Raw genomic sequence first — 10,276 nt, 5'->3', positions numbered from 1 at the left:
AAACTGAAGAATAAAAACCATATGATCATCTCAATAGATGCAGAAAAAACTTTTGACAAAATTCAACACACATTTATGATAAAAACTCTCCAGAAAGTGGACATAGAGGGAACCTACCTACCTTAACATAACAAAGGCCATGTACAACAAACCCACAGTAAACATCATTCTCAACGGTGAAAAACTGAAAACATTTCCTCTAAGATCAGGAACGAGACAAGGATGTCCACTCTCACCACTATTATTCAACATAGTTTTGGAAGTCCTAGCCATGGCAATCAGAGAAGAAAAAGAAGCAAAAGGAATCCAAATTGGAAAAGAAGAAGTAAAATAGTCACTGTTTGCAGATGACATGATACTATATATAGATGCTAAAGATGCCACCAGAAAACTAGAGCTAATCAGTGAATTTGGTAAATTTGCAGGATACAAAATTAACGCACAGAAATCTCTTGCATTCCTATACACTAACAACGAAAGATCAGAAAGAGAAATTAAGGAAACAATCCCATTCACCTTTGCAACAAAAAGAATAAAATACCTAGGAATAAACCTACCTAAGGAGGTAAAACACCTGTAGCAGAAAACTATAAGACACTGATGAAAGAAATCAAAGCTGACACAAACAGATGGAGAAATATACCATGTTTTTGGATTGGAAGAATCAATATCATGAAAATGACTATACTACCCAAAGCAATCTACAGATTCAATGCAATCCCTATCAAACTACCAATGGCATATTTCACAGAACTAGAACAAAAAATTTCACAGTTTGTATGGAAACACAAAAGACCCCAAATAGCCAAAGCAATCTTGACGGAAAAAAATGGAGCTGGAGGACTCAGACTCCCCGACTTCAGACTATACTACAAAGCTACAGTTATCAAGACAATATGGTACTAGCACAGAAACAGAAATATAGATCAATGGAACAGGATAGAAAGCCCAGAGATAAACCCACACACCTATGGTCACCTAATCTATGACAAAGGAGGCAAGGATATACAATGGAGAAAAGACAGTCTCTTCAGTAAGTGGTGCTGGGAAAACTGGACAGCTACATGTAAAAGAATGAAATTAGAACACTCCCTAACACCATACACAAAAATAATCTCAAAATGGATTAAAGACCTAAATGTAAGACTGGACACCATAAAACTCTTAGAGGAAAACATAGGAAGAGCACTCTTTGACATAAATCACAGCAAGATCTTTTCTGACCCACCTCCTAGAGTAATGGAAATAAAAACAAAAATAAACAAATGGGACCTAATGAAACGTAAAAGCTTTTGCACAGCAAAGGAAACTATAAACAAGACAAAAAGACAACCCTCAGAATGGGAGAAAATATTTGGAAATGAAGCAACGGACAAAGGATTAATCTCCAAAATATATAAATAGCTCATGCAGCTCAATATTAAAAAAACAAACAACCCAATCAAAAAATGGGCAGAAGACCTATATAGACATTTCTCCAAAGAAGACATACAGATGGCCAAGAGGCACATGAAAAGCTGCTCAACATCACTAATTATTAGAGAAATGCAAATCAAAACTATAATGTGGCATCACCTCACACCCATGAGGTTAGAATGGGCATCATCAGAAAATCTACAAACAACAAATTCTGGAGAGAGTGTGGAGAAAAGGGAACCCTCTTGCACTGTTGGTGGGAATGTAAATTGATAGCGCCACTATGTAGAACTGTATGGTGGTTCCTTTAAAAACTAAATAGAATTACCATATGACCCAGCAAGCCCACTACTGGGCATATACCCAGAGAACATCATAATTCAAAAAGACACATGCACCCCAGTGTTCATTGCAGCACTATTTACAATAGCCAGGTCATGGAAGCAACCTAAATGCCCAACGACAGATGATGGATAAAGAAGATGTGGTACATATATACAATGGAATATTACTCAGCCATAAAAAGGAACGAAATTGGGTCATTTGTAGAGACGTGGATGGATCTAGAGACTGTCATACAGAGTGAAATAAGTCAGAAAGAGAAAAACAAATATCGTATATTAATGCATATATGTGGAACCTGGAAAAATGGTACATATGAACTGGTTTGCCAGGCAGAAATAGAGACACAGATGTAGAGAACAAACGTATGGACACCAAGGAGGGAAAGTGGCGGTGAGGGGGTGGTGTGATGAATTGGGAGATTGGGATTGACAAATATACACTAATATGTATAAAATGGATAACTAATAAGAACATGCTGTATAAAAAATACATAAAATAAAAGTCAAAAAGAAAAAAAAGACACATGAACCCCAGTGTTCACTGCAGCACTAGTTACAATAGCCAGGTCATGGAAGCAACCTAAATGTCCATCGACAGACGAATGGATAAAGAAGATGTGGTACATACATACAATGGAATATTACTCAGCCATAAAAAGGAACGAAACTGGGTCATTTGTAGAGACGTGGATGGAGCTAGAGACTGTCATACAGAGTGAAGGAAGTCAGAAAGAGAAAAACAAATATCATATATTAACGCATATATGTGGAATCTAGAAAAATGGTACAGGTGAACCGGTTTGCAAGGCAGAAATAGAGACAAAGATGTAGAGAACAAACGTATGGACACCAAGGGGGGAAAGTGGGGGATGGTGATGGTGGGATGAATTAGGAGATCGGGATTGACATATATGCACTAACATGTATAAAATAGATAACTAATAAGAACCTGCTGTATAAAAAAAAAGAAGACGAAAGAAAGGAAAGTCTTATGTGAAGGTAAAGGTAATAAGAACTGGAGTAGCCTCAGATAATCTGGACTCCATTCACTCTTGAACTCTTCTTTCTTTATAGATAAGCAAAGAAAGCCCAAAGAGTAACATCAAGCCAACAGTAGGACTAATTCAGGGAGATTTTGGTAAATTGGAGACTTGGGGAAACATTTCTCCATCAAGTTTTAGGGAGTTGTGAAGAAATTAATATTTACTGGGTTTTGTTGGTGGGTTTTGTTTTTTTTTTAATTTTAAGTAAGTTTTCACTAAAGGCTAGACCTGACGTCCAGAGAGAAAGAGCATTTTGTCATTGATTAAGGTAGCTGAGGGAAGAAATGGTCTGGCTTGGACCAGAGAAAGAAGAGAGGGGCAGGAGAGGCAGGCATGAGTCTTGGAAACCTCCAGCTAGAGCTGTGTAGTAACCTCAGAGGTGGAGGGCCCAGATACAGCCTGTGCAGAGCCTGGGTTATCAAGCTGCTTCAAGCTAGTCAGCGGCCCCTCAGCAATCAAATGAGTGTCATCTAAGGCTGTCCTATCTTAGGAAGTTACTTTGAGGGTGACAGCAGGCAGCAGAAGGGTAAGATCTAAAGGGTGTGGTATTTGTGTGAAAAGAGAAAATCTTGATTGCTAAGATAGTGGTAGGTAAAATCCCGTCAGAGGTGAAAAAATCTAGGAAGTCTTTCAGGGGTGTCCTGGGTAGGGAAATTGGGGGAAGAGGAAAGGGAAAAAGAACTTTTATTTCAGTCTCTGCCATGGGCCAGGCACAGTGTTAGGTGGCATTTTTTAAAATATCAATTTTAATGAGATACATTTCACATATCATACAATTTACCCATTAAGATGTACAATTCAATGTTTAAATGTACAATTAAAAATGTACAATTCAATGGTTTTTAGTATATTCTCAGAGTTGTGCAACCATCACCAGTATCTAATTCCAGAACATTTTCATCACCCCCTAAAGAAACTCCATACCCACTGGCAGTCACATACCCCCATCACCATTTTCTCCCAACTTTCACCCTAGGCAACCACTAATCTACTTTGTCTATTCTGGACATTTCATATAAACGGAATTATATATTAAGTGGTCTTTTGTGACTGGCTTTTTTCACTTAGCGTAATGTTTTCAAGGTTCATCCATGTTGTAGTATATTTCAGTACTTCATTTCTTTTTATTGCCAGATAATATTCCATTGTATGGATTTACATGTTGTTTATCTATTCATCAGTTGATGGACATTTGGGTTGCTCTACCTTTTGGATATCATGAATAATGCTGCTATAAACATTCATATACAAGTTTTTATGTGGACATGTGTTTTTCTAGAATATATACCTGGGAATGGAAGGGTTGGGTCACATGGTAGCCTATGTTTAACTATGTGGTGAACTGTCATACTGTTTTCCAAAGTGGCTGCACCATTATACATTCCTACCAGCAGTATATGAGGGTGCTGATTTCTCCACATCCTTGCCAATACTTGTTATCTGACTTTTTGATTATAGCCACCCTAGCAAGTGTGAAGTGGTATCTCACGGTTTTAATTTGCATTGCCCTCATGCTGATAATGTTGAGCATCTTCTCAGGTGCTTATTGGCAATTTGTATATCTTCTTTGGAGAAATGTCTAGTCAGATCTTTTGTCCATTTTTAATTAGATTTTGTCGTTTTATTATTGATTTGTAAGAGTTCTTTCTATATTCTAGATACAAGTTCCCTTATCAGAGAAATGATATGGAAATATTTTCTCCTATCTGTGGGTTTTTTTCACCTTCTTGATGTTATCCTTGGAAGCACAAGATGTTTTTACTTTTCATGAAGTCCAGTTTATCTATTTTTTTTCACCTTCTTGATGTTATCCTTGGAAGCACAAGATGTTTTTACTTTTCATAAAGTCCAATTTATCTATTTTTTTTTCTCTTGTCACTTGAGCTTTTGTTGTCAACATCTAACAAACCATTGCCTAATCCAAGGGCATAAAGATAATTATTTGCTTCTCTGGGTGTTCTGCTGATGTGTGGCAATTTGGGATGAGCTATAAAATAAATATATTTAGTTAATAAATGATTATATCTTTATTCCATAAAACAATTCCAACCATTCCAATGAGAATTTAGCTCCCACCATCAGCCATCCATCTACTTAATTGTTCAATTCCAGTATACACATGTAGTGATTTCAGATTTGTTAAAATAAGAAGCAACTTTTTTTTTTAAGATTTATTTATGTATTTATTTTTATTTATTTATTTTTGGCTGCATTGGGTCTTAGTTGTGGCATGTGGGCTCTTCGTTGTGGCATGCAGGCTTCTCTCCAGTTGTGGCGTGCAGGCTCTAGGGCACGTGGGCTCTGTAGTTCATGGCACACAGCCTCTCTAGTTGAAGCCCAAGAGCTCAGTAGTTGTGGCGTGCAGGCTTAGTTGCCCCGTGGCATGTGGGATCTTAGTTTCCTGACCAGGGATTGAACCTGTGTTCCCTGCATTTGAAGGCAGATTCTTTACCACTGGACCACCAGGGAAGTCCCAGAAGCAACTTGTTTTTTATTAACTAGTGTACAGTGCTTATGTACAGTTCCTTTTGCCTTTAGTTTTATAGACTCCACTCATTTCCTTTATTCCCCTACCTGCTTCAGAGAGGTTGCTTCATATATTTGCAATATATTTAGATTCTTTTATCACACTTTGTATTTCATGCTGGGTTCCCCAAACCTCCTGTATGATAATTAAAACTTGTATACATTAGCACTATTTACAATAGCCAAGACATGGAAACAACCTAAATGTCCATCGACAGATGAATGGACAAAGACGATGTGGTATATATACACAATGGAATACTACTCAGCCATTAAAAAGAATGAAATAATGCCATTTGCAGCAACATGGACGTGACTAGAGATTATTATACTAAGTGAAGTAGGTCCGAAAGAGAAAGACAAATACCATATGATATTACTTATATGTGGAATCTAAAATATGACACAAATGAATGAAATAGAAATAGACTCACAGACATAGAGAAGAGACTTGTGGTTGCCAAGGGGAAGGGAGGTGCGGGAGGGATGGATTGGGAGTTTGGGATGAGCAGATGAGAACTAGTATATACAGAATGGATAAACAACAAGATCCTACTGTATAGCACAGGGAACTATATTCAATATCTTGTGACAAACCGTAATGGAAACGAATACAAAAAAGAATATATATGTATAACAATCACTTTGCTGTATAGCCGAAATTAACACAACATTGTAAATCAACTATACTTCAATAAAATTTTTTAAAAACTTGTATGCATTAAACTTTATACTCTTTGTGCTGTAAAGTTTTACGGGTTTTAGGTCTTGTACTCATAGTATCATACAGAATAGTTTCACCACCTTAAAAAAAAATCCCATTTGTTTCATCTATTCTACTCCCCTCCTCCTGAGCCCCTGACAACTACTAATCTGTTAACCATCTCTATAGTTTTGTCTTTCCCAGAATGTCATATAATTGGAATATATACAGTATGTAGTTTTTTCACACTGGTTTCTTTTACTTAGCAACATGCATTTAAGATTCATCCATGTCTTTTTATAACTTATTTATTTTAATTGTTGAGTAATATTCCATTGTATGGATATACCAACCTCATTTTTTATGTACCTAAATTTCTTTGAACTTGAGTTAAATCTTGCAATACTCCCCAGTATGGAAATGTTTCATTACAAGCTTTAAATGATCAATTTTTTCAATGATGTATTTGTTACTTTTTCCCCTGCTAGAGGCACCACACCTGTACTTTTTCATTGGCCAGCTCCAATCTAGAATAGCTGTCCTCTAAAGAAGCTACAGAATTATCCTCCTGGGTCTATCCTTTGACATCATGCTGGAAATTTCCTTTCTCTCTATATATATAAACCTCTTGTTCCCTGCATCCAATGTCTTCCTTTTTCTTGGTTTACTTCTTTTTTTTTTTTTTAACATCTTTATTGTAGTATAATTGCTTTACAATGGTGTGTTAGTTTCTGCTTTACAACAAAGTGAATCAGTTATACATATACATATGTTCCCATATCTCTTCCCTCTTGCGTCTCCCTCCCTCCCACTCTCCCTATCCCACCCCTCTAGGTGGTCACAAACCACCGAGCTGATCTCCCCGTGCTATGCGGCTGCTTCCCACTAGCTATCTATTTTACGTTTGGTAGTGTATATATGTCCATGCCACTCTCTCACTTTGTCACAGCTTACCCTTCCCCCTCCCCATATCCTCAAGTCCATTCTCTAGTAGGTCTGTGTCTTCATTCCTGTGTTACCCCTAGGTTCTTCATGACCTTTTTTTTTTTTTTTTTACTTTTAAAAACTTTTTTCTTAATAATTATTTTTTATTTTAATAACTTTATTTTATCTTACTTTATTTTATTTTATCCTCTTTCTTTCTTGCTTTCCTTTTTTTTCCCTTTTATTCTGAGCCGTGTGGATGAAAGGCCCTTGGTACTCCAGCCAGGAGTCAGTGCTGTGCCTCTGAGGTGGGAGAACCAACTTAAGGACACTGGTCCACAAGAGACCTCCCAGCTCCACGTAATATCAAATGGCAAAAATCTCCCAGATATCTCCATCTCAACACCAAGACCCAGCTTCACTCAACAACCAGCAAGCTACAGTGCTGGACATCCTATGCCAAACAACTAGCAAGACAGGAACACAGCCCCATCCATTAGCACAGAGGCTGCCTAAAATCATAATAAGGCCACAGACATCCCAAAACACACCACCAGACGTGGACCTGCCCACCAGAAAGACAAGATCCAGCCTCATCCACCAGAACACAGGCCCTAGTCCCCTCCACCAGGAAGCCTACACAACCCACTGAACCAACCTTAGCCACTGGGCACAGACACCAAAAACAACGGGAACTACGAACCTGCAGCCTGCGAAAAGGAGACCCCAAACACAGTAAGATAAGCAAAATGAGAAGACAGAAAAACACACAGCAGATGAAGGAGCAAGGTAAAAACCCACCAGACCTAACAAATGAAGAGGAAATAGGCAGTCTACCTGAAAAATAATTCAGAGTAATGATAGTAAAGATGATCCAAAATCTTGGAAATAGAATAGAGAAAATGCAAGAAACATTTAACAAGGACCTAGAAGAACTAAAGAGGAAACAAGCAATGGTGAACAACACAATAAATGAAATTGGTTTACTTTTTTCTTCTAGTTCCCCAGCAGCATCCTGAGAAATAGTGAATGGAAGATAACATCACTGAAAATTTTGGCTTCATTCATGATTGAGAGTTTGGCTCAGTATAGGGTTGAACACTGAAAATAAATTTTCACTCAGAAAATGTCAAGGGATTTGCTCCATTATTGTTATTGTTGTTGTTTTAGCTTCCAGTTTTGTTACTAAGAAATCTAACGATATTCTGATTTCGGAGGTGGGGGGGGGAGGTTTGTATATGATCTATTTTTTTTCTTTAGAAGCTCTTAGAATACTTTATCTACGGTATTCTAAATTTTTACAGTGATGTAATTTGGTACTAAGAAATCTAACGATATTCTGATTTCGGAGGTGGGGGGGGAGGTTTGTATATGATCTATTTTTTTTCTTTAGAAGCTCTTAGAATACTTTATCTACGGTATTCTAAATTTTTACAGTGATGTAATTTGGCGAGGGTATTCTTTTTGTTCATGGTGCTGGGCATTTTGGTGGTCTCTATCAATTTGAAGATTCATATCCTTTAGTTCTGGGAAATATGTCTCTTTGATGATATTCTTCTTACCATTCTGCCTTTTTGGAATGCTCACCAGTAGTTTTTAAACTTCTTGAATTAATCCTCTAATTTTCTTATCCTTTCTCTCCTTATTGTCATCTATTTGTTTTTCTGTTCTAATTTCTGAGAGGTCTCATTTATTTATTTATTTATTTATTTATTTATTTATTTATTTATGTTTTGAGGTCTCCTTGATTTTATTTTACTCCTCTGTTTAGTTTTTTCTTTAATTTTTACTATCATATCTTGAATTTTCAAGAGTACTTCTTTCTTATTCCATGATTATTTTATATATACACCACGTGTACATGTCTAATCTCTTTTTCCTATTTATTCACTTAGAAGTCTCTCTCTGTTGTTAGATATTTTCTTTAAATGTCTGGCAGCCCTTGACTGGCCATTCATATACAGGAGTAAGGCACTAAAAACTTTTTATTTATTTATTTTTTTGGCTGTGTTGGGTCTTCGTTGCTGCATGCGGGCTTTCTCTAGTTGTGTTGAGCGGGGGCTGCTCTTTGTTGCGGTGCGTGGGCTTCTCAGTGTGGTGACTTCCCTTGTTGCAGAGCACGTGCTCTAGGCGTGCAGGCTTCAGTAGTTGTGGCGCAGGGACTTAGTTGCTCCGTGGCATGTGGGATCTTCCCGGACCAGGGCTTGAACCCGTGTCCCCTGCATTGGCAGGCGGATTCTTAACCACTGCACCACCAGGGAAGCCCCAGCACTAAAAACTTAATTGGAAGCACCATTTATGGGCAGGACTTCACTGTAGGGAGAGCTGGCTACAATTCTTTTGCTTTTGGTCAAATTGAACTTTTCCAGAAAGTCTATCTCCTGTGTCAGTCTCACCCACCCAGATACCTGGAACCCCTGTTTCTGAGCTTTTCATGGGTTTTGTGAGAATTCAGCTTATTGCTTAGGGTGTCCAGTTTTGCCCTTCTGTAACTCTGCCAATCTGCCAAGTCACCCATGTACTTTCTACTTTCCTGTATGATTTAAGGCCTCAGATGTCTTCTAGTTTCGTCAAAGACTGGGTTTGCATTTCTGATTTCTGTACTTGTATTTTTTCAGTTGAGACTGGGACAGAAATGTCTATACTCTGCCATCTTAAAATAAGAAGTCTTCTAGAATCATGATTTGTTTGAAAAGTTTTGATTCATATTTGTGATTTTAATCTGAAAGTTGAAGAGAATTTGGTTAATTTTCTAAATATAATTTTATAATTTAAAAAAATATTTACTTATTTATTTATTTGGCTGCACCAGGTCTTTAGTTGCAGCGTGCGGGATCTAGTTCCCTGACCAGGGATCGAGCCTGGGCCCCCTGCATTGGGAGCACGGAGTCTTAACTGCTGGACCACTAGGGAAGTCCCAAATTTTATAATCATTGGGTTGGCTAGTAGTGTTACATTAAGAAATTTTTCTTTATATTAGATTCGCATGATGGCCATGAGTGTTATATACGGGTACCATTCCCAACATGTTTGTACAGTTAGGGCTCTGGGTATAAATGAAGTTAGATGTACTGGTGCCCTAATATAACAAACTATAAAACTTTCTTTTGTAGACAACCACTACGAAACATCTATTACCAGCAGATATGTTTTGGGGGGGGGTATTTATTTGTTTGTTTATTTTTAACATCTTTATTGGAGTATAATTGCTTTACAATGTTGTGTTAGTTTCTGCTGTATAACAAAGTGAATCAGCTCTATGTATACATATATCCCCATATCCCCTCCGTCTTGTGTCTCCCTCCCACCCTCCCTATCTC

This window comes from Eschrichtius robustus, chromosome 20 (genome assembly GCF_028021215.1).
Source record: "Eschrichtius robustus isolate mEscRob2 chromosome 20, mEscRob2.pri, whole genome shotgun sequence".
Taxonomy (NCBI): domain Eukaryota; kingdom Metazoa; phylum Chordata; class Mammalia; order Artiodactyla; family Eschrichtiidae; genus Eschrichtius; species Eschrichtius robustus.
Note: the sequence above shows the minus strand (reverse complement) of the source record.